We start from the raw sequence: 25,335 nt of genomic DNA, 5'->3' as shown, positions 1-25,335 counted from the left end.
TTCTGGAAATGTGCTACAGTAAAATGAAAAAAAAAAAAAAAAGAAATACAATTGGGCTGCAACTGGAAGAAATTGATCTGCCATTTCTGAAAACTCATTTGGTGCTGACCTAAATTTCAAGTTCTACCAGATGTAATAAATTTCTCCTTCATAAATGAAAGTCATAAAGCTAAATGAATACTAATTCTGTCTGTATCTGTAGATATAAAACACAGCAAATAACCTGAATAGACTGTAAAACCAAAAGATAGTAGTTCCAAGTCGCCAAGGATGATAAAAATTATTTATTCCAACAATAAAAGGTAAGCGCTTTCGTCTACCCATATAGACTTCATCAGACAAATGAGAAATGGCACCACTCATATATTTATAAGACCCTTAATTGTCTCAATCAAACAATTAAGTTGAAAAATTATTTAAAAAAAAAAAAAAAAAAAAAATAGATATAAAAGCCAGAAAGCTGATCAATTATAAACTGTAACAGCAATTCTTAGCACAATTGTGAGTCCCAATTGTTTAGGTATTTGTAAAAAATGAGCTGCCACTTTCCAAGGCCAAAATCATGGCCTCAATGGAACCAGATAATACCCCAGGTTGTTTGCTAAACAATCTAAAACAAGACCTTGCAGACCCACTTAGCATTCCCTTTAATCATGGCTTGAGAATTGGCTATATTCCTGCAGAATGGAGAACAGCAACAGTAATCCCCCTACACAAAGAGGGGGCCATTAACTGACCCTGGGAACTACAGACCCATAAGTCTAACCAGCCTCATCTGCAAGGCCATGGAAAGAATTATCATGGACCTTATCAACAAGGACATAATGACCTCCAAAAGCTGGACCCAGTTCAATTTGGCTTTGTTAAGGGTAGATCATACTTATCAAACCTGGTGGTCATCTTTGAGAATGTCACCAATGCCATGGATGAAGGTAAGACAGCACACTGCCTATCTTAACCTTGCTAAGGCTTTTGACACAATACCCACTTTGGCATCATTGAGAAACTCTGCTAGTTAGGGATTAACCCTTACATTACTAGATGGATAGCCAAGTGGCTCACTGACAGAACACACAGTTTTGGAGTGATTGACTGGCTCCAAAAGGTGTTGGATAGATTAGACAGGAAAACAAGAAGGATGCTTCATGGTCATCAAATGATTTATAAAAGTCAGTGCATACCAAGATTATATATACTCCATTCCAAAGAAGGTATGGACCTCCTTAAAATTGATTACATGTAGAGATCTGCAATCGTGTGACTACATACATATCTGCTGACCTCACAACATCCAAACATAGTGAAAGTTTTGAAACATGAGGAGAATAAATCTAAGATGACTTCCCTTCTTAGTCTAACAGAAGCATATCACCATCAAGCGGGAATGGAAATCAAAGCAGAAGTAGATAAACATCAGGCAGCAACTGAATGTGCCAAAAAACAAAAGAAAAAATATAAGGAGAAGGATCAGATGAGGCGGCAAGAAATGTGGAAAATGCATAAATATAGTTGCAAGTATAGAAAACTCTTGGAACAACCTCATGTTGATTAGGATCACATGCAGGAATGGTTAAAGAAAGGCAAATTCAAACCAAAAGATGAAAGGTTAATATTGGCAGCCCAAGACAGTGGACTACGTACATGTTGCTTTACAAAGTCCATTGAACATGTGAGAGAAATGGACAAATGTAGGTTTTGTAAAACAGAACTGTAAACAGTTGCACACCTTGTTGCTGGTTGTGACATACTAATGGCAGAAAGACTGTATACTGAAAGGTATAATAATGTGGCAAGACTGTTGCACTGGGGATTGTGCAAAAGTTATAACACTGAAGTATTTGAAAAACACTGAAAACATGAGCCACAATGAATCATAGAAAATGATTGTCTGTATCACATGGCATCACCCATTACCACCAGTTCAAAAGATAGATGGGAGAAAACCAGATATAGTGGTCCATGAAAAGAAGACAAAAGTAATATTGATCACTGAAATCAGCACACCCAGTGACTACAGTGTCTTGCGTACAGAGAGACACAGGGACATAAAATATCAGGATTTGCAGGCAGAAATAAGAGCAATGTGGAAGAAAGATACCCAGACAATTCCAACAGTAGTAGTAGGAGCAATGGGTCCTATAAAAAAGAATCTACAATCATATTTAGATATGTTACTGATACATGCAACACCATACAAATTGCAGGAGGAGTCATTACTGGGCACATTGTGGGTGCTGTGAAGAGCACTTCTGGCTGACATCAAAGATTGAAACAATACTAATTTCATGAACTTTAATCAAACTTTGACTTAGGGATGGGGTCCATTTCTGTCATGATATTAGAAACCCAAAAGATTTGCAGAAATTAATTAGGGATTAATCCTTATGTCACTCAATGGTAGCCAGTTGGCTGGCTGACAGAACACACGCTATCAAAAGGGTCTATATTAGATCATTAAAAATTAAATTCAGTGAATGGCAATTTCGGTGCACTTACATCGAACACGCCATTCGTCGAAATGTTCACACTGAGATTGCGGTACAGTGAAGATCGGAAAATTTGCCCTTTCCTCACTGTAGTGTGATTTTGGAGCTGGTATATATAATTAGTGGGGGGTGTGGGGGCATAGCCCCCCCACAAGGGTAGAATTTGATGAATGCATTTCCGATGAAATACTGTTTGTTTAAGTGGGTTTTCACTGATTTAATATAGATCCCTGTCAAAATAGGTGACTCCACCTCCACCAGTAGACTTATCACCAGTGGAGTACCACAGGCATCTGTGTTGGGGCCCTTACTGTTTGGTATCTATTTCTCAGAAGTCCAGGCCAAATAGGATGGCCTTTAGCTAACCATGTTCACTGATGATTGCAAACTGGGAGCAATCACTGTGTACCCCAATGATGTCAACATATTACAAAAAGGGCTAACACAAACAAACGATTGGTGCCATAGCCATGGTCTAAAAGTGAATGCAAAAACATGCATTATTAGTCCCTTTGGCAAAATGGAATTTTCTACAAATTACAATATTGTCAGCATCCCCCCTGAGTTCCAACCCAGTGGTGCGACACTTGAGAACACAGGTTGATAGCAATCTGAACTTTGACAACCAAGTTTCCACAGTGGTAAGGAAAGTCTTCTACATTGTGCACCTAATAAGCAAGGGAATACCATCCAGGTCAGGGGATATTATAACTCCACTGTACTCACCCCCATCAGACCACTAATGGGGTATAGTACACCCTTTTGCATGTATCTCACCAGACACCTGCAGCAGCTGGAGAGACTTTAGAGGTTTCTAAATAAGAAAATACAGGGACTCCAAACCATGACCTACATGGACAGCTGAAAGCCCTGTCACTTTACTTTGTATTTTATAAGCTGCTGAGAGGTGACTTGTGTCTGGCCTATAGGGCAATCACCAACCCTGCCCTAATGGAAATGCTGCACATCTGCAAGTCAAATGGCATAAGGGTCTCTTGCTCTAGGGATCTCAACCTAGTTTATGACATTAAAGCACATACTGGAGAAACAGATACGTCTCCCAGAGACTACTGCTTCTATGGAATAGACTTCCAATTCACATAAAACAGAGCCACTCATGACCCTATTTAAACACAACCTAGATAGCTGGGTGGGAGACCACAAAATTTGCCCTTTGGGTGGCACCCATGTCCCTTATGGACAGGGGTAGCCAATGATGATCACAGACCCACTTTGTTCATAAATTCTTTCTGCGAACTATCCAAAAAAAAAAAATGGGGACACGAGATTAACATGGCTAGACTTGCAAAGGCTCTAGAGCTGCTAGGCTAGTAACCTTCTATAAACCTATGAATCTATCTGAATTCCCTGGAGAGGAATATCTAGGTGGATATTAATAAAAGTCATGACTGTCTGTAGTGGGTAAAATAAATGTTTGCTGTTTTGGATTACTGATCTCATGAGGATAAATATGATGGAGGTTCTATTTTAAACAGTGAGCACTGCAAACAAGGTCAGAAATATTTGGGGGGTGGACAAAAAGAGACAGGATAAAGCATCTGGCTATGGACAGTAGGTTAGAAAAAAAATTAGCAATATATGGATATTTCTTATTTTTGTAGCACTGAATGACTGATCAGGTAGATCAGGTTAGGAGTATCACTGACCAGAGGTGACAGGATCTGAAATATGGTCATGTATCCCCCTCTTAAGTTCATGGATCTGAGCCAAAGAATCTTTCTTTTATGTGGGATAAGCTGTACTGACCTTCTGCCTTGGGTTATTTGATTTAATAGCATTTAATGTGTTGGAAGTCTGATGAAGGAAGATACTGCCAGCAGAGCTATCTGGAATTTTGTAAAGAATTATATGTCATTTGTGAATATCAACATGATTTATATAAGATGTTTGTGTTGCAAATGTACTAGAACTGTATGTCATGTGTATATAAAACTAGTAAGTAATGTATTTTGGCTTTTTCCGGTTAGGAGTTGCCACAGCAGAACTCCAGTCCGCTAATGATTGGCAGTGGATTTTTATGGTGCCGGGTTGCCAGCCCAATGCCCAACCTTCAAAGAAGGCACAACCATTCATGCACGCATCTACCTGCATGTCTTTAAACATCACTCAACCGCGGGGAGGACATTCAGACTCCACACAGAAGGCACTCCAGCCGAGAATCGAATGGGAGAACCTCTTGCTGTGAGAGCTATCCGCTGCACCATAACAGTGTATATCAAACTGCTGGTACAAAACTGTGTGTTGAAAAGGTTTTTGCAAAGTGCTTGAAATGTATCCACAGTGTACTCTATTGGAAAAAAACAGAAATGTACATGTGCTAGTGTAACTGTTTAAATGTGTATTTAACAGTGGAACCTGGAATATAGGAGGTTAACTTCAGAAAAATATCTGAAATTACATTACTTTATGGCTACACAATAAAAGATTATATATTTCAGTTTCAATGCAGCAAGGAGACACAATGTCTATACTAGGGAGCTTTCTCTATTGTCTTTAAGGTGAAATAATTACTAGTTCTGAAATGTGAAGAAATGCAATTGTTTTATGGTTTCTGTGACACCCTAGCACTGGCCCAGTAATCAAGAAGCCTCATTCCTCACCACTGGCAACAGTGGAGAATGTACACATTGGAGAATGACAAGTACACACACAGTAAAGTGCAATTTCCCTTAAGACCACAAAGAGATCACAGTCAGCCTGGGGCTGGTTTCTCCCTCTTAACGCACATTCCCAATAAGACTCCCCACTGGCACAGCTATAGGGTTGAGATCTCAGCTGAGTGGCCAAACCAAGATCTCCAGTATCCTGTAGTAAATCCAAAGAAAATCCTCAGCACCAAATGAAGCAACCAACGCAGAAACCAAGTAACCAAGTGCAGAAAAAATAAACGTTGGTGGCACACGGCTGACAGCAATAATCGTTTAATACAAAACAAAAAACAAAAACCAGTAAATGCTTTCACGGATCAACTCCGCTTCCTCAAACTGATACAAAAAAACTCTATAGAAAGCACTTATTTAAAACAATTCAAAAATCACACATGCCAATAGAAAAGCATTAATTAAAGCATTACATCTTTCATTGCCTTCTTTAAAGGCATATGCGCATATCTAAAAAGTAGTACATAAATAAATGTTTAAAATGTTAAAATATAACATATTCAACAATAAACAACCATAAAAATATTGAATAGTGCTAAAACATAAATATTATAAGGGGAGAAGAACACTCAATGTTTCAGGGCTCTATTTTTTAAAAATGGCTTCAAAGACACCATGTTATTAAGCCTTGGTGACTTGTCTGCCTGAAGTCTAATAATCCATTGCTGTTCTGTCGCCTCAGTATAGTTTTTAAAATTGCCCCCTCTAACACTCTCATATACTTTCTGTAAGACAAAAAACTTAAATTTATGCAAGGGACCATTGTTCTTAACATTAGCAATGCATGTTAACATTTATTTATGTACTACTTTTTAGATATGCACATATGCCTTTAAGGAAGGCAATGACAGATGTAATGCTTTAATTAATGCTTTTCTGTGATTGGCATGTGTGATTTTTGAATTCTTTTAAATAAGTGCTTTCTATAGAGTTTTTTTGTATCAGTCTGAGGAAGCGGAATTGATCCGTGAAAGCGCTTACTGGTTTTTGTTTTTTGTTTTGTATTATCCGCGGTAGTGGTGCTGCGGTAGCATTGTCACCTCACAGCAAGACGTTGTCACGTTCGATTCTCAGCTAGATTGTCTTTTGTGTGGAGGCATGTGTGAATGGGCATGCCTTCGTTGAAGGTTGTGCGTCAGGGCTGGTAACTCGGTACGTAAAACTCCACTACCAAACATTAGCATACTGGAGTTCCGCTGTGGCGACCCCTAACAGGGATAAGCCGAAAAACACAACAACAACAACAACATTAAACGATTATTGCTGTCAGCCATGTGCTACCAACGTTTATCTCCAGTACCCTCTCTGTTCAACCAATGCTTCATGTCCCTGCCCAAATAGTTTATACACACACTCTTTGAGATTTGGTTTATATACACACACACACACACACACACACACACACACACACACACACACACACACACACTCCTGGGAAAGGCTGGCACAAGTTTACTAGCTATGCCCACTTCTGTCCGGACTATAAGGTAGTTTTCACTGCCACCAGCCACTACTTATCAGCTACTTTAAGACCCTCAACAAAGGGTGTCCAATCCTACTGTGTAAAGTTGCTATTAATCCAAATGGTAATCTGAGCAAGAGCAAGGCTATTTAGGAGTGGCCTGGACAGTGTCAACAGACAGATATGCAAGCACTCTAAGAGCTTAAATATCTTTAAACAGACCAGCCACAATTAAAATGTTTAAATATATTTAATAAATAATAAAAGAACAAGACAATACTCAGTAAGTAATCAGTTACATTAGATTTCAGAATCACAGGAAATATTTAAAACAACATCGCAGTACAGTCTCAAATAAATAAAGAAAACATCTAAGCTACACTTTACTATATTTCTATCTGAATCTAAAAGAGTTGCTATGCCCTAAAAACTTATTTACAGCAAGGCAAGTGCAGAAGGTGATGAATGGATGTTCTTGTTAGGTCAAACACAAAATGGAAAATGCATAGTCTCTCTCTGAGAGAGTTCTTAAATTAATATCAAATATTACTGCTGGGTTAGCTTGGATTACATCACTTTTTGTCACCTGACTTCAGTTCCAAAACAAAACCCCCTTTTGTCAGAAAATAACAACATTTTAACATCTGCCTGTGAAAAATACATATCTCTCCAATGTTTGCAGATACTGGAAATAAAAAAACAATAAAACACTTCTACATCTTAAACCTAGTAATCACTTCTCTTTCAAGACGATACAAAAAAAACTTCTAGCTCTAGACATTGTGCCTGCTACAGCACTGAAACAGAGAGATAGCATCTCTTTTATTATGTGGTTATGAAACAATTTAATTTCAACTACTTTCTCTGAATTTTTTTCAAGTTAACCTCCTGTGTTCCAGTTTCCATTAAACATATGCATCTAAACAGTTACAGTAGTGCAGGTACATTCCTGTTCTATTTCAATAGGGCATCCTGTGGTTATATTTTAGCTCAGTATTTTACACACACTTCTATATAAATCATATCAATATTCACAAATGACATAGAATTATTTACAAAATTGCAGATAGCTGGGCTGGCATTATTTCCCTTTGTCATAACTTCCACCATCTGTGTAAGATCTGAGGCAAAGCCATTGTCTATGTATTTTTACAGGTAGATGCTAAATGATACCAGCTGCTATCATTGGTAGTTTTGTGGCCTGGAAACTAGGAGTCAGATGACAAGACATGATGTCATTCTGCAAGCTATCTCAGCAGCAATATCTGAGATATTAAATTAAGAAGTCTCTGAGAGAGACATAGCACTCTCTATTCTGTTTTGGACCTGACAACAACTACAAGATCCATTCACCATATATGCCTTGCTCTATAGTAACTAAGTTACTAGGGAATAGTATAATTCTCTTAGAAATAGTCAGGAATATAGCAAAGCTTAGTTTAGATATTTTTCTTTATTTATTTGAGACTGTCCTGCAATGTTGTTTTAAATATTTCCTGTGATTTTGAACTATGATGTCACTGCGATTATATACTGAGCATATTCTTGTTCTTTTAAGAATTATTATTAAATATATTTAAACATTTCATTGTGGCTGGTGTGTCTAGAGATATTTAAGTTCTGAGAGTACTTGCATATTTTTGGTGACACTCTGTAGGCCACTCCTAATAGCCTTGCTCCTGGTCAAACTACCAGTTGTATTAATAGTAACATTACACAGTAAGAATGGGCACCATTTGTTAAGGGCCTTAAGGTATCTGGCAGGAGTGACTGGTGGCAGCGAAAGCTGCTTTATAGTCTGGGCAGATGGGGTATAGCTAGTAAACCTGTGCCAGCCTTTCCCAGGAGTGTGTGTGTGTGTATGTGTGTGTGTGTGTGTGTGTGTGTGTGTGTGTGTAAGTCAAACCTCAAAGTATGTGTATCAGCTACTTGGGCAAGGGCATAAAGCACTGGTTGGACAGAGAGAGCGTTGAACGCCTTGGCTTGGTCACTCAACTAATATCTCAACTCTATAGCTATGCCAGTAGAGAGTCTTTTTGGGGACTGGATAAAGAAGGAGAAACCAGCCCAGGACTGACTATGGTCTCTGTGTCCTTGTAAGAGAAATTGCATTTGATGCAGAGAGCTGCATCTGGAAATACTGTTTGTGTACTTGTCATCCTCTGAGTGTACATCCCCCACAGGTGCCAGTGGTGATGATTGAGGCTCCTTGATTACTGGTCCAATGGTGGATCACCACATTTATTGGTGGCAGTGCTGGAATCACCACATCACATTTTTGGGAATCGGTGGTGTCGATATTGAACTCCTGTAGCCTGTAAAACAGTGGTCACTAAAGAAGGTGTTTGTACTCTCAAGCAGCCACATGGGGAACATTCAGAGTTTCATATCACAGTAATTATATTTCTTTCTTGTTAGCTTAGTTAGTCAGGGAGTGCAGGTAACGATGTCAGCAGAGGAGTATGATAAGCTGATAAGAAGTCAGTTAGCCGAGATGTGCCAGGACAATGGATTGGTGCATGCCAACCTGACTAAAGCAGAAATGAGTGCAGTCTTAGCCACAGCTGCATCACAGACCAGCAACCAGGAGGATAACCAGACTGTTCTTGGGGATGTACAACTCTTAGAAAATGGACAGTTCAACTTTGCTAGAAAACCTGTGTCAGCCTTTCCCAGGTGTGTTTGTGTGTGTGTGTGTGTGTGTGTGTGTGTGTGTGTGTGTGTGTGTGTGTATGTGTGTGTGTGTGTGTATGTCAGTGTAAATCAAACCTGAAAGAGTGTGTGTGTCAGCTACTTGGCAGGGACACAAAGCACTGGTTGGACAGAGAGGGTGCTGGAGTCTTGGCTTGGTCACTCAGCTGAGATCTCAATTCTTTAGCTGTGCTTGTGGGGAGCCTTACTGGGGATCTGGAAAAAGAGGGGGAAACCAGCCTCGGACTGACTGTGGTCTCTGTGTGCTCTTAAGGGAAATTGCACTTGATGCAGAGAGCTGCATCTGGAAATACTGGGTGTGTACCTTGTCGTCCTCTGAGTGTATGTCCCCCACTCTTGGCAGTGGTGAGGATTCAGGCTCTTTGATTACTGGTCCAGTGGTGGGTCATCACAGGAAGTATGCATTTTGTTTAGAAATTGATGAATGATTGTCATCAATAATGGGTTAGTGAAGGTATATAATAAGCAAATTGTTTGACAGATAATTGATAAACAGTTTATTTGCAAAAAGGAAAAGCAACATAATGTAACTTTATCTATAGGAGGACTCTGCTCCAGAGGTGAGGAAGGCAATGAATAATGAATTTGTCTCTTTATTTTGATTTATTTACTCTCACCCATTGCAGAAAGCACTATAATTTCACATTTTAGCATTTGTGTATACTGTACTTTCCACCAGCTAGCTTTATTGGATTCAGTAGTACTGAATCTATCACTGATGAAATGTTACACCCTGATTAAAGACATTGAAAAACAAGGAGGAAGACATCTGAGTGTGATTAAAATTATCTTCCATCTTGTCTTGATATGACAAATGCTTTTTTTAGGCTTCAACAGTAGAAAAAAAAAATTAGCAGCTGTGATCATTGATTCTGAAATGAAGGTTCTCACTCCTTTTCTGATCTTGTGGGGAGGTAGGATGGCTATTCCTTTGTGATCAATAATCACAAAAGAATCATGATGCCAGTCAGCTGTGAGCAGAAAGCATGTGGTTCTGAAGTTGCATAATCTAACAGATAGAGCACAGTTAGAACCTTCACAGAATAAAAACATCACTGTTGAGGAAAAAGAATTCATATAACCAATAGCTAATGTTGTTGTTTGTCTTTTGGCTTTTCCCGGTAAGGGGTCGCCACAGCGGAACTCCGGTCCGCTAATGATTGGCAGTAGATTTTTATGAAATGCCGAGGTGCCAGCTCGATGCCCAACCTTCAACGAAGGCACACCCATTTACGCACGCATGTCTTTCGAACGCTACCCAACCGCGGGGAGGACATGCAGACTCCACACAGAAGGCACTCCCAAGCCAAGCCAAGAATCAAACGGGAGAACCTCTTGCTGTGAGGTAACAACGCTACCGCCGTACCACCACGGCATATATAACCAATAGCTAATATATGTTATAGTGTAAATATTAGCTATATAACCAATAGCAAATATTTACACTATAACAAATATACTATTTATAACTCAATTATTCTTTTAAGCAGAGAATAGGATTACAAAGGATGCAGTATATGATTGGTGTTTCTATTTTATTAAAGTCAAGAGTTACTTACAAGGCCCTTTTGGAGACTTTCATTTCTGAGCACTAATAGCATCCATATTGTTTAGAGTTTCCATTGGCTAGTTCACTGTTCACTGTAAGCTACACATATGTCTGGCCGCACGGTTCCCAGTTAGAGTCTCATACACATCAGGTGTGTGACTTTGTACAGCCATCTCAAAAGATATCGCTCCCATGAATCACTTGAAGCTGTAACAACTTTGTAATTAATGCAGTGTGAAGAACTGCTTTTCATTCGTGGTTGCAGATGTTATCATTAAACCTATATCACTTTATTATAGGTTCATAGGTAGGTACTAGGCTATTGGCCCTAGGGCCTATATAAGCCTAGCCAAGTGGTATCCTGGCTTTTGCCAACCAAGAAAATTATTTTCCTGTGCCCCTGTCAAATAGAGCCACAGAAGTGATCCCCGGGGTGAATTTCCTATCTCCCATCCAATCATCAATATTTTTCTTGAAGAGTGCTAATGAGGAGCTTTGTTTGATATAGATAGGTAGTTTGTTCCAGAGTATGGGAAGTCTCTAGGACAGGAATCTATCCTTCCAGCATGTTCTGTTTATTGTGGTGACAGGGTTTAAGTCCCTAGAGCATGTAGCTCGGAGGGATTGGGATTTCTTTACGTGGAGCATGTCCAACAGCTGTGGGTTTGACACATAGGTGCTCAAACCAGGTTGAGTGATAACATCTATAAAGGACCACGTAAACTCACTACGTATAAATATATGGTGAATTATGTCAACAAATACACTAGCGATATAGAGAGGGTAAGGCAAGTGATCAAGAAGAACTGGAATGTCCTTACGGTCAATAAGCAAGTGAGAGATATTGTAGGAACTACACCAAAGTTTTGTTATAGGAATAGTGATAATTTGAAGATGCTACTATGTAATGACCAACATGTTACCAAAGTGAAACATCCTAACCAAATGAGAATTGTGAATAAAGGTACCTACCCATGCCGACAATGTCCTAGATGTATTAACATCACTAAGGTACAGAAGTACAAACATCCCTCCATGAACTATATTTTTCAACCTAATCACTATGCCAATTGTAACACCAAGAACGTAGTATATCTAGCCACATGTACCCTATGTACGGCTTTTTACGTAGGTTTGACCAAGAGAAGGTTGAGGGATCGAATATATGATCACCTTTATGACATCCGTAGACAGGATGAAAACAATGCACTGGCTAGACACGTTGAGGAACATCCTACACATTCTTTTACCTTCAGAATACTACAGATTCTGACAATGAACATGAGAGGGGGAGATAATGAGAATACACTAGCTAAAATAGAACTACATTGGATCTTGAAGCTAGCAGCGCATATACTACCAGGATTGAACAATCATGTTTCTATTAAACCTGTGTTATCTGGGAAATATTAGGCATATGTTTTAATTAGCCTTGGTCAGGATATTTACTAGATATTGTCTACATTTTGATGCATACTTAATATAGATCCATCACATTTAGACAGCGGATTAGCTGCATGAAGATGTTGTTTTGTTACCAGACATTTTCTAGGGGTTAATATATTTTCTTGGGTATAATTGTTCCCAAAATCTTATTGGAGATAATGATATACACCCAGTACCTATGCATATGTTAATGCTTCTCCATATATATTAAGATTGGTGAACAACAACATAGAGTATAATATACATCTTTCTACCACACATTATTTATCTTTTTCATGCTAGAGAAGTACCCTCAGGAAGAAACATGCTCTTATTTAATCTTTAGTGATTCTTCTCCTGTTTCCGTTTTTAGAACACATTTGTAGTGGACTAGATATGATTATATTCATCTTGAGACATATCTTTATACATCTCCTACATTAAGTTATGTTTCTTAATACTTGGACTTAGCCTATACAATTATATTGTATATTGTACATGTCATACAAGTGTATCCATACACTATTGTATTTACATATACACACTATGTCCTAGTTAATATACACTTAACATAGATATTTTATTAATACTATGGATTTGAGTATAAATTATATTTAAGTATTTATTTTTATTTTTTACACTTATATTTTATATTTTAGACTGTTATTTCCATTGTAAATTGAATATATATATATACTTTTTGTCATTATATTTGTATACACTAATAATGAAATTGATCTTCTAATATTTATTTTAGAACCAATAGATATGAATATAATTATCTACTAGGTTAATGAATGTATTGGCGGTCAACATCTTATACAATTACATTTGAATATATATATATATATATATATATATATATATATTTATTTAGTCTTTATATATTGCCTCATTAAACATTTCTTTTAATATATATATGATTTTTATATTTTTTATACAACTTTGACAATAGTATATTGGGATGTGCAATATGCTAAGAATTAAATTCGTTTTTGACATTCTAGCTATATGATATAGATTTTAGGACCCTGAAGACAACTAACTAAGTCAGGCAAGTTAGGCGCGTATGCGGACATCTAGAAGTATGATAGATGCACGTACTCTACATTTCCAGTGAAATGAATAGGGAGAGATAGTGTTTGGAAATATCAATGATCAGGGGAATATGGTTGTCGGATACACAGCCTTTCTCAAAGTGAACGGATCATATGCTCACATCTTGCTATAGAGGTATTTATGGAAATGTTTTGACATAGTTAATTGAACTCTGCTAGCAGCAATGAAAGTTGCACTGTTTTATGTGCCTCCGTTTTTTACTTTTATCATTTTCACATGTTAAAGTGTTATATTTGTTTTTATATACATATAAGCAATGTGAATTTCTATGCGTATATGTCATAAGATCTTTGAAATTGTTTATGCTTTTATATGAGTGACTTCCTATGAAACAGGAAGATGGATTTTTGTCTTGAAACTTATATAGCCTTATATGGGGTTTCCGATCTTTTAACTAATACGATGCTAATGATGCTTAAGCCTTGGCTTATTAGAGATATGTAATTATTGAATAATAAGGCTATTGAGTTACAGAGCCCGCCAAAAGTTTCTTGTATATAAATGTGGTGCAGTTTTTTGAAAATTTATCTGATGAAGCGTAGCCTGGACTACGCGAAAGCGCTTATCCATTTTCTTGCAATAAAGTGTTTTTTACATGCTTAAGGAGACGTTTGGTTGAATTTTCCTTGCACCTATCTCTGATCGTGGTGACTATCCTCACTCCTTTTTGTTGTAAAGTTTGTATGTTAGGCAGAGATCATCTCTGAGTAGGCGATATGCGACAGAGTAAAGCTGGAGTTTTTTGGGACGGTCTCCGTAGGCATCTGTTTGAGGCTGATAACCCTCTTTGTGAGGTATTTTTGTGGCCTTTTAAAGTTGTTGTAGATGTCTTGTGAGGTACATACCAAAAAGGGCATTGTACTCTATAATGGGTCTAATGAGTGATGAGTAGAGGGGACAATGACCTCTTTTTTCCTGGATGAGAAACCTTTTGTGATGAGGTGTGCCATGTAGAAGAATTTCCTGACCACTGTGGCTATGTGATTATCAAAGGAGAGACTACTGTCCACCTGTGTCCCAAGGTCTCTTATCAGACTTTCAGTGTTAAGTAGACTACCGCCTATGTGGTAGTTCATGGGTACAAAGTTTTTACCAAAAGGGACGATAATGCACTTTTTGGCATTGAGCTTGAGGCCATGGCTTTGACACCAGGCATCTGTCTCAGTGAGGCCCTTTTGTAGGATGTCCACATTGTTAGGAGTTTTGATTATGGCTCCTAGTTTGCAGTCATCTGCAAACTTTGTTAGCCAAAGACCTTCTGTGTTAGCCTGTACTTCAAAGAAGTAGATACCAAACAGGAGAGGACCTAGGAATGAACCCTGTGGTACTCCACTTGTCACTGGTCTAAAGTTGGATTTAGAGTCTGCTACTTTCACAGTGTGGGTTCTGTCAGTGAGCCAGTTGGCAACCCATCTTGTGACATAGGGATTTATACCTAGTTTAGTGAGTTTGTCTATAACTCCAGAGTGGGGGATGGTGTCGAAAGCCTTGGCAAGATCTAGATAGGCTGTGTGAACCACCTTACCCTCATCTATGGCTTTGGTGACCTCTTTAAAGAAGTCTATCAGGTTTAGGACACATGACCTGCCTTTTACAAACCAAACTGAGTAGGGTCCAGAGTTTGGAGATTACTAATGTCATTGTTTATAAGTTCCATGATGATACACTCCATGGCCTTGCAGACCAGGCTCATCAGGCTAATGGGGCGGTAGTTCCCGGAGTCCATGGTGGCTCTCCCTTTGTGGAGTGGGATAACCGTTGCTGTGTGCCATTCAGTGGTCACAAAGCCTGAGGTAAGGCTATGATTGAACATGGTACTTAGGTGGGGTGCCAGTTTGTTCTGTAGTTCATGTAGAACGCAGCCTAGGATGTTGTCAGGTCCCGTGGATGCTGTGATCTTGGCTTTGGAGAGTGTGTTTTATACCTGTGCAGCAGTGATTACAGGTACTTTGCATTCTTCCAGTATAGAGATGGGCCCTTTAGGGGATGAGAGAGGGGTAAAGTTAGCACTGAACCTATCTGCCAGGATGTTTGCAATATCAGTTGGTTCTGTATATTTAGTGCCATTGTGCTGTAACTCAGAAGAGATCTGAGTGTTGCCACTGAGATTCTTGACATAGCTATAGAATGCTTTGTGGTTGTCTTTAGAATCAGTGGCGATTTTGTTTTCGTAACTAGATTTGGAGGATTTCATGAGGAATCTCAGCTTCTTACTGAGGCTGACCATGGAGTTCCTCCAATCATGGGATTTTACTCTTTTTTGCAACAGTTTCTTTCTTCTGTTGTAGAGTTTGTTTATAGAAGGGGACTACCAGATTGGCTTCCTTTTTTTGGAGGATAGCATCTTAGTTCTGTTAGGGATTGCATGATCCATGCACTCATGTAAGTGCTTATAAAGTGCAATTGTATAGGATTCAGCAGTCATATCTCTATTGTCCGTCAGCATGGGTGTTGTGAAGTTTACCACTTCTGTCTTAAGAAACGTGAAGTTGGCTTTGGAGAAATTTTTTACGATGGTTTCCCTAATGGGGGAGTGGGGGTGGGATGTGGATGTCTAGGGTGATTTGCTTGTGGTCGGATCTGATCAATGAGGAATCGACCTCTGGTGTGGAACACCAGTTGCCCATGTTGGTAATGACCAGGTCTAGGATATTGCTGCCCCTGGTGGGGGTGTGGATGAGTTGATCCAAGGCATTGGAATTTATGAATTCCAGAAAACATTGAGCACAACAGTTGATACATGAGTAGTTTTCCCAGTTAATGGTGGGGTAGTTGAAATCACCCATTATTAGGGTGTTAGGTTGTATCCTAATATTTTCCAGTGTATCAAGAAATGAGGAGTGGGAATCCTGGGGCATGGTGGGGGATCTGTAGCAAGCTACAATTTGCATTGTGGTCTTTCCCAGAGTTAGTTACACTTGGAAAATCTCAGATGCATTATGCTGAGCAACTAGCCTGGAGGTGTGGATATCCTTAATGAATATGGACATGCCTCCGCCTTTAGTGCTTTGGTCCAGGTTAGGTGGCTGAAAGGTGTGGTATGAATTATAGCCTGATAATGCAGGGGTGCTCCCTGGAGCCTTGAACCAGGTCTCTGTCACTGCACAGATGTTGATGTTCTCCATTTTAAGGGGTGCCTTGAGTGAGTGTATTTTGAAATTTAGACTTCTAGCATTAAGTAGCATTACCCTCAGATTTTGCTTGCTTGTACCTGTTACAGTGGTGAATTTGTCATTTGAATCTTGCCTAAAAAAGGCACTATAGGGATGGCAAGAGTCTTAGCCAGTATCCGGAATCCCAAGAGTGACCGGTGCAGGCCATCTCTGGCAAAGCATCGTGGTTTGTCGATCATGTTATCCCAGGCAGACAGATACTGGATCCCCTTAGATGACACCAGAAGCTTAGCCAATTGTTGAAGTCAATCATTTTGTCCTTGTACTGTGGTATCATTCTGGGTGATGGCATGATGCTACTCAGGGCTAGGGTCATACCTGCCTGGGCTACAAGATCAGAAAGCTCCTCCATGTCTCTTTTCATGTAGTCCAGGGAGGTATGTCTCAGGTCATTCACACCAACATGGACAATGACAGAGTCATATTTGTACTTGCTGTGGAGTGACCTGAGTGCATGCGTTATGTGGCAGATCCTGGCACCTGACAGGCAGCTGACAGTAACTTTCTCCTTGTTTAGCCTGGTGAGTGGAACATCAGTGTGCCTAACTATAGAGTCACCTATGACTAGAGTGTTGGGTACGTTGTTATGCCTTATGGGCTGTGGTTGAGTGGCGCACTGAGTTTGTGGGCTATGTGTCATTTGGGTTGTGTTGGGGGGGTGGAGGTTGCTTGCGTTTCTGCTTTGGAGGTCCCTGTTGCTTGGGTAGATTTTTTTGAGAGCCTCTGCGAATGTAGGTGTGTGTTTTGTGTTTCTATGTGTGTGTTTTGGCGGTGTAGGTTTTGAGGGACTATGTGATGAATGTGGTGTGGTGCAAGTGCTTACCTTCTTCTCTTGACTGTCTAGTCCAGTCTTGGGTAAAGAGAGCTTTGCTTCCAGTTTGGTTATATAAGTGCATCTCTCACAAGATGTAGTGTTGGGTGGTAGGAGGAGAGGGTTGTCTGCGTACATGAGGCAATTGCTGCATTGCCCCAAGATGCCCAGATTCATCAGAAGAAAACACAGGGAGCTGACCCTTAGACATGCCTGGATAGGTGCTTATTTATTAAACACTAAAAACTGTTTTCCTCTAGACAAGTGAGGAAAATTGAGTGCTGCAGTAATTTGTAGCTAATTTTTAATTATGATGTGCTCACTGCTTAAGATTAACTTCTGCAACTGTAGTCAAGGAGATAACAGTGTCTTAGAAGAAAAAAAATACAAACTGTAGGAAAAATTAAGTTTAATGGATTAAAGCTGAAAAGAGAAGACTGCCTGGTGTATTGCAGCCAGATCAATTTTTTTTATTGATATATCTTGACAGGCTTAAAAGGAAAATGCCATTATTGCATACAAAGCTGAGTAAGAAGTGTAAAAAAAGTTCCTTACTGGGGTGGCAGAACTAGTGCACTACAATTCTATAAGTTTTAGATTTTGCCCTTTTTCCATAGCAGTATGAGATATTGCCTTCTTTAATTAAAAAAAATGTGCATTCTCACTGCTGCAGTAGCCCATGGGTTGTATCCTGCCAAGGATATAGCACCCAAACAGCTTCTGAAAGCTCTCTCCAGCACTGCCACTCTGGCTGCCTATAAGCTAATCCTTTATGGAAGGAAGTATAAGAGCAGCTATATTAACTAAAAATCTTTAGCGCTTTTTAGCTGTCTCATGCAGATGCATCTCTGAAACATTTCTGATGCAGAAGTCAGCAAAGACCTTCTGTCACACAGATACAACTCCTTTGGGGACCTCTTCCATACATATAAATTATATTTTGATTTTTTTTACTGTTTTTATTGTTTTTTTGTGTGTGTGTGTGGTAAATAGCAGTATGTTACATTAAGAATAATGGTTTTTAATCCATGTTGGTAGATGATCCTCAATTATCATTACTCACTCTCTCTAGGGATTGCTTTCTAGAATATTGCTGTCTTTTAGTACTTAGGGCAATATTTAAGCATATTTCTAGTTTTCAAAGTGGTTTTGAGCAATTGGAAAATATTTTTCCAGAAGAATAATGGGATTGTATATGACTGCTTCTGCCTGCATTTTGTTTACTTGGTTTTATGCTGTTTTAAAGGGCAGCTGATTTCTTTAATTCTGTCTAATTTTTGACAGGAAATACTTTTCTACTGCTTGTGTTACTTTGTTGAGGGGTAAATTTGATTGGACTGGAAGGGCTGTTGTTTATCCTTACTAGTAACAACTTACCTTCTGACAGACACCTACAGGCATACATTGCCAGCAAGCAGGCTTCTTTCCTAGCTTACATCATGTATGTTTACTGAAACATAAGTCTGTGCCTCCTGTGTGAGTTTTTACTATACCTTAGCCGATGGCAAGCGACTCTGCAGTAGCCACTGACAGTTCCTCAGACCAATTACCTCTTTCCTCAAATCCATCTGGTATAGCCTTGATGGCCATTATGGACCGGGGGTCAGACATATCCTCTGTGGTTGTTACAGTGCCCTGCTTGGGTATGGGAGAACCATCCATTTGGGTATGGGAAATACTTTAAGAGGATCTTCTTGAGGTGTCTGGGGAAAGGGGCCTTTTGTTTGAGATGATATACTGTCCCTTAGCCATTTATAGGTTCATAGGTGTGTACTAGGTTAATGGCCCTGGAGCCTTTGCAAGCCTAGCCCATAGAAATACCCTGGCATCGTGCCACCTAACATTAGTTCCTAGGCATCTGTTGAGTAGAGCCACTGGAGTGATCCCTGGGGTGAATTTTCTATTTCCCATCCACTCATCAAGATTTGTCTTGAAGAGGGCCAGTGAGGTGCTCTGTTTGACATGTATGGGCAGCCTCTGAGTTATGAACCTGTCCCTCCAGCATGTTCTGTTGAGTGTGGTAATGAAGTTGAGGTATCTGGAGTGTGTGTGGTGTGGAGGGATTGGGATTTCTTTAGATGTAGCATTTCTAACAGAGCTGGGTCAGACATGGCTTTGTAAGTTAAGCAGAGATCGCCTCTAACTAGGTGATATGAGACAGAGAATAGTTGGAGTTTTTTGAGTCTGTCCATATAGGACAACTGTTTAAGACCTACGATCATCTTTGTGAGGTACTTTTGCAGCCTCTCCAGGGGTTGCAGGTTTCTAGTTAGGTACATGCCAAATGGGGCATTGTACTCGATGATTGGCCTAATGAGGGAATAGTAGAGGGAAACAATGACCTCTTTCTTCCTGGATGCAAAACCCTTAGTAATGAGATGTGCCACATATAAGGACTTTCTGACCACAGTGGCAATGTGGTGGTCAAAAGAGAGGTTGCTGTCAACCTGCGTTCCCAGATCTCTTCTAACGTATTCTGTGTTCAGTGGACTACCATTGATGTGGTAATTCATGGGAATCGAGTTTTTCCCAAAGGGGATGACAACACATTTTTTGGCATTGAGCCATGGTTCTAACACCAGTCATTAGTCTCAGTGAAGCCTTTCTGCAGGATGTCAACATCACTTGGGGAGTAAAAAATAATCATCCCTGACAACTCTCGAACCCAGGACCCTGTACACTATAGTCAGAGCAATGTACCACAATGTACCACTATCTTTTATTGATATACCTGTAAAAAAGAAACAGAAAATTAATCATATTGAAAATAAAGAAATGGTTCCAGTCTGTAAAAATTATGTTATTACCCTATCATGGAGTTTATTACAGTTAGTCAACTCTGGGTACTATCTGCCTTCTTCTAATACTGCTGTTCCTCTTTCTAAGGAAGAGGATGAATTTTCTGATGACTGATGTTGATAACCACCCAGAATTCTGTAGCCCCAAACTATGATTCCATGGCTAATGAACCTGAAGTGGTACCAATGGAAGCTTTCTGCTCTTCTGAGACTATTTCTTTTTTGAGTGATGTATTTGTTTGGGAACAGACAGATGATCCTCATACTATAATTTACTTGAACAAAAAAATCACTGTTGCTGCGCCCACTCTTCCTGTTTTGCCTGCATTGGAGGATGCATTAACACTGCTTGTAATGCTGCTGATTCTCTCTCTCCCATCAGTTCCTAAAAAGCAGGGAAATTGTAAAGAGTTTCACATGCAATTACATTTTTCTATACTCAGCTTACAACTGATCCTGCTGCAATCACTCCTATGGCTCAAGCAGCAAAAAAGAAGCACTTTGCCTCCTCCAACCTAATTCCTGAGGATAAGGAAGTAAGGTGGTTGGACAGACAGGATAAGAGCCCTTTTTTCTTTATCTGCCACATTAGCCTTCAAAATCCTAAACTACCAGGGCTATCTGTGGAAGCTCAATTTTAAGTGTGCTAAAAGCTTATTCTAGTTTCTTTTTCCCTGACCCCGAAGGTAGGCCTTATGTGAATCAGACTGTGTCTAACTTGTCTTAAGTTTAAAACCGTGAAGACTATGCGTGATTGCGCTGATACTGTTTCCAGGGTCTCTGCTTCAGTTACTGTTCTAATGAGATTTGTTTAGGTATGTAACTAAAACTTTTCAGTTGACTTAAAGTCAGACATTTTGAGTTTTCCTCTAAACTCAGAAGTTTTGTTTGGACATGCTGACACTCAGACAATGGGTTGATAGAGGTAAATTAATGCAGGGAGTCTCTGGAACTTTTTAGGTCCCTAGATTGTTCCATTCTAAAACTGCTACCCCATTGCAAAGGACAAAATAAGCAGGGAACTCAGACATAATATGCAGGGACCCAACAGAAAATGGCAGGAGGGTAACAATCCCAAACCTCCAAAACAAGGGAATTTCCCCAAAAAGGGTTAGACACCAGCTTCATAATGACTATGCCAGGTACCTAGTCATTGTTTTCCATCCTCCTACCTTTATTCCCTTCCTCTTTCAAATCATATGTCCCTCAGTGCTCCAGCTTGGTGTTACATAATTTCAGACAGATGATTTATACAGGTGATTCAGGAGACTGCAGCTGGTAATGCATAGTTGATGCAGAACATTTAGGAAAAAGCTTTTATTCCAGAATGATTCTGGTCCCAAAAAAAGGTGCACTCATGGAGATCAGTTGTGGGTCTCTCCCTCCTCAATCCCAGTGTGAAAGTTCCAAAATACTCTAGTAAGTGAATTAGCCTATAGACAGCCAGAGTGACTGTGTGGGAGGGAGTTAGAGCTATGGGAATACACATGCTCATGCACACACACACACACACGCACACATGTTGCTGACAAAACATCTCCTATTCCAATATACACACAGCTATCCACCAGTCTCACATGCTGACACAAAGGCATTTGCCAAAATACAATTCATACACATAAAGACTTACACCCACTTATCTTAAAATCATACACACATACTTTTACTGAAATGAGAATCAATGCATGAATCTGACAGTTCCTGCTTCTGTGAATGTTTCTTTTTGTTGCAATGCATATAACTCACTATGTATTATATACATTTTATGGCAGAAGTATTTACCTATGCTAATTTACTTTAATTTCCCTTGACAAAAAAGATATTTTCTTCACAGTTCCTAAAATAAAATTAATTTATTATTTATTATTATTTTATTTACATTTGTTGACCGGGTAAGTCCGACTGGACACAGGTCCATTTTCAGCAGAGGCCCGGGGAGAAAAGTATTATTTGCATTATACAGTTAAAAAAACATAGCATTTAAATATAGACATTAGTCCAGTTAAGGACGCAAGACAAGAAGAAAACAGATGTAAACAGCTGTAGAGCATAGTACAATTTTAAAATATGGTGACATATACTAAACATGATTAAAATGTAGTTGAGATTCATCAGTGAACAATTGATACAAACTGTTTTTGAGGTACATAACAGCCATTAGCAGTTGTTGCTACAAGAGGTTAGTATTATGTGGTAGGTAGCTGGGAACATGAGTAGCCAAGCTTGCTAAGAGTAGGTTGTTGATAGGGGCTGAGAGAGGTAGTGGGTGGGGGGAGTGGATGGTATTAGTGGGGGGGGGGTCAGTGAACAATTGATACAAACTGTTTTTGAGGTACATAACAGCCATTAGCAGTTGTTGCTACAAGAAGTTAGTATTATGTGGTAGGTAGCTGGGAACATGAGTAGCCAAGCTTGCTAAGAGTAGGTTGTTGATAGGGGCTGAGAGAGGTAGTGGGTGGGGGGAGTGGATGGTATTAGAGGGGGGTCAGTGAACAATTGATACAAACTGTTTTTGAGGTACATAACAGCCATTAGCAGTTGTTGCTACAAGAAGTTGGTATTATATGGTAGGTAGCTGAGAACATGAGTAGCCAAGCTTGCTAAGAGTAGGCTGTTGATAGGGGCCTGAGAGAGGTAGTGGGTGGGTGGAGTGGATGGTATTAGGGGGGTTGCAAGGGCATATCTGGCAAGTTTTTAAGTGTGATTTTAGTAAGGATTTGAAGTGGGTGCAAGAAGTTACAAAGGTAATTGAGGATGGGAGGGAGTTCCGGAGTTTGGCTATAGTGCAGGAGAATAATGCTTCTCCAGCAGAGTTAATGGCTCTTGTGACCTGTAGGAGGTTTTTGTGGCTGGATCTTAGTGGTCTCATGGTTATGTAGGGTTGGAGTAGATTCTGGAGGGATGGGACTTTTAGTGTTTGGTTTATTAGTTTGTGGGCGAGTGTGAGTTGGTACCAGTGAAGGAGGTGGGGGTGCTCTAGCCAGTCCAGTTCTGCTAGTGAGAGACAGTGGTGAGTACGGTAGGAAGCCCCTGTGGTGAATTTGGCAATTTTTTTGTAGTAGGTTTCGAGCTTATTTAGATCGCATTGTCTAAGGTTAGTAAATATTGGAGAGGCATAGAGTAGGGTAGAGATAAGATGAGAATTTGCTACCGAAATTTTAGCTGTTTTGGTAAGTAGTTGCTGATTTCTATATAATGCTCCTAGTTTTTTTGTGCACTTTTTTAATGGTCATGTAAATGTGAATGCCAAAGTTCAGTTTATTGTCTATTTCTACTCCTAGTAATTTGGTGTGTTCTGTAAGATGGATGGTGGTGTTGTCTTTTGCTGTGATGTTAAAGTGAGAGCTGTCTAGGGTAAGTTTGGTGGGTTGGAAGATTAGTAATTTTGTTTTGTCTGGGTAGAGTATTAGTTGGGCATCGGATAACCAAGTTTCAATAGAAAAAAATGCTTCTTGATGAATCTTGAACATGGAATCACAGGAGTAAACAAGGGAACTGGGCCAAAAGGTCATATCCTCCTTGCCAGTTCCCACCCTTAGGCCTTGCCTCCATTTTCAAGGAAGGCCGGGCCAGTCATACCAGAGGTGAATTTATGAATGCCCATCCAGTTGTTCAGTTCCTTTTTAAAGGCCAGCAGTGTGCCAAACTACTTAACTTAAACAGGAAGTTTTGTTTTTTTGTTTCCAGAGAAGGCACTGCATGACAAATCTATCCCTCCACCTTGTCGTATTTATTTGCTGGAGCAGATTTGGATGAAGCAGTATACAGATAAAGCCTCCAGTCTGTCATGGCAGTTCATGTCTTTTAAGACCCTGATCTTTTTAGTAACAAACCTCTAAGGTCTTTGGAGCACTGTATTCTATAAGTCTAATCAATACAGAGCACAAAGGAACTGGGGACTTCTTTTGATCTGGAAGATATACTGGTATGTTAAATGGCTCTCCACCGTTTCTGCCTTCCTTTCTGTCAGTACTGATGTCCCACAGGGATCCATTCTCAGCCCCTACTCTTCAATATATCCACTAACTGTCTACATAAATTTTCTCAGCAAGCTTCTCTCATACAATACGCTGACAATTTTACCCTAATATGCACTTCAGATAACCTCATATCTCTTCAGAGAATTACCCAAGAAGCCTCTTTGTTGAAAGTTGGCTACAGGATAATCACCTACTACTAAATCCAAAAAAAACCCTAAATTATTTCTCTTTTTTTCCAAAAGTCCATTTGCATGAAAAAATGTGCAATTTCTTTCTTAAATAATACCATGATTGAAGTTACCTCACATACATAACTACTTGGCATGACAACTGATGACAATCTTAAGTTTGATTTACATATCCACAACATTATCAAGAAATCCCATTAAAAACTAGGCACCCTTCATAGAGAACATAAATTCCTTACAGACTTTGCCAAGGTAACTCTAATTGCCACTTACCTCAACCTCTCTCCTTATATGGTGCTCCTATCATGAGCAACCTACAAGCCTCACCCAGTTGTAAACTTTAACAATGCTACAATAATGTTGCTAGATTTACTTGCAAGAAAAAAAATTACAAGACTCACCACTGCTTAGCACTAAAAACACTTAATCAGCTCAGACTTTTTCACCACCTATCATATATTCAGCTCATCTTAACCCACAAAATCATCTATGCTCCATTTGCTTGCCAAGCAATTAGCACCATACTCCAATACTATCTACCAAACCATCTCCTTCTGTTAAACAATAAACAACTGCTTACCATCGACAGTCCACAAAACTGCTGAGGAGAGTCTCTATTCCAATAATGTAGCTAGAATGTGAAATAAAATTCTTCTATCAATCAGGTCTATCTCACACTTTCATCTTTTCAAACCATTACTAAAAGACTTCCTCTCTGCCTTCTGGCTTTGTCCCTACTCCTCATCTGGGACATAGCTTCTCCTAACATCCTTCATTACCTTCTTATACCTCCTTTTAAAGCATTAAATCACTTAACCAGCTTATCCCCATCTAATACTCCACTTTACTGTCATATTAAAACTACTATGCCTACTTCTGATTAGCACAACCTAATTACTATCCCATTGCTATGTCTCTATTAACACTTAAACTTGCTTATCCCCTCTAATA

The sequence above is a fragment of the Protopterus annectens genome, chromosome 6.part0, assembly GCF_019279795.1.
Source record: "Protopterus annectens isolate FY-2018-M chromosome 6.part0, PAN1.0, whole genome shotgun sequence".
NCBI lineage: Eukaryota > Metazoa > Chordata > Ceratodontiformes > Protopteridae > Protopterus > Protopterus annectens.
This window is presented reverse-complemented; position numbering follows the sequence as displayed.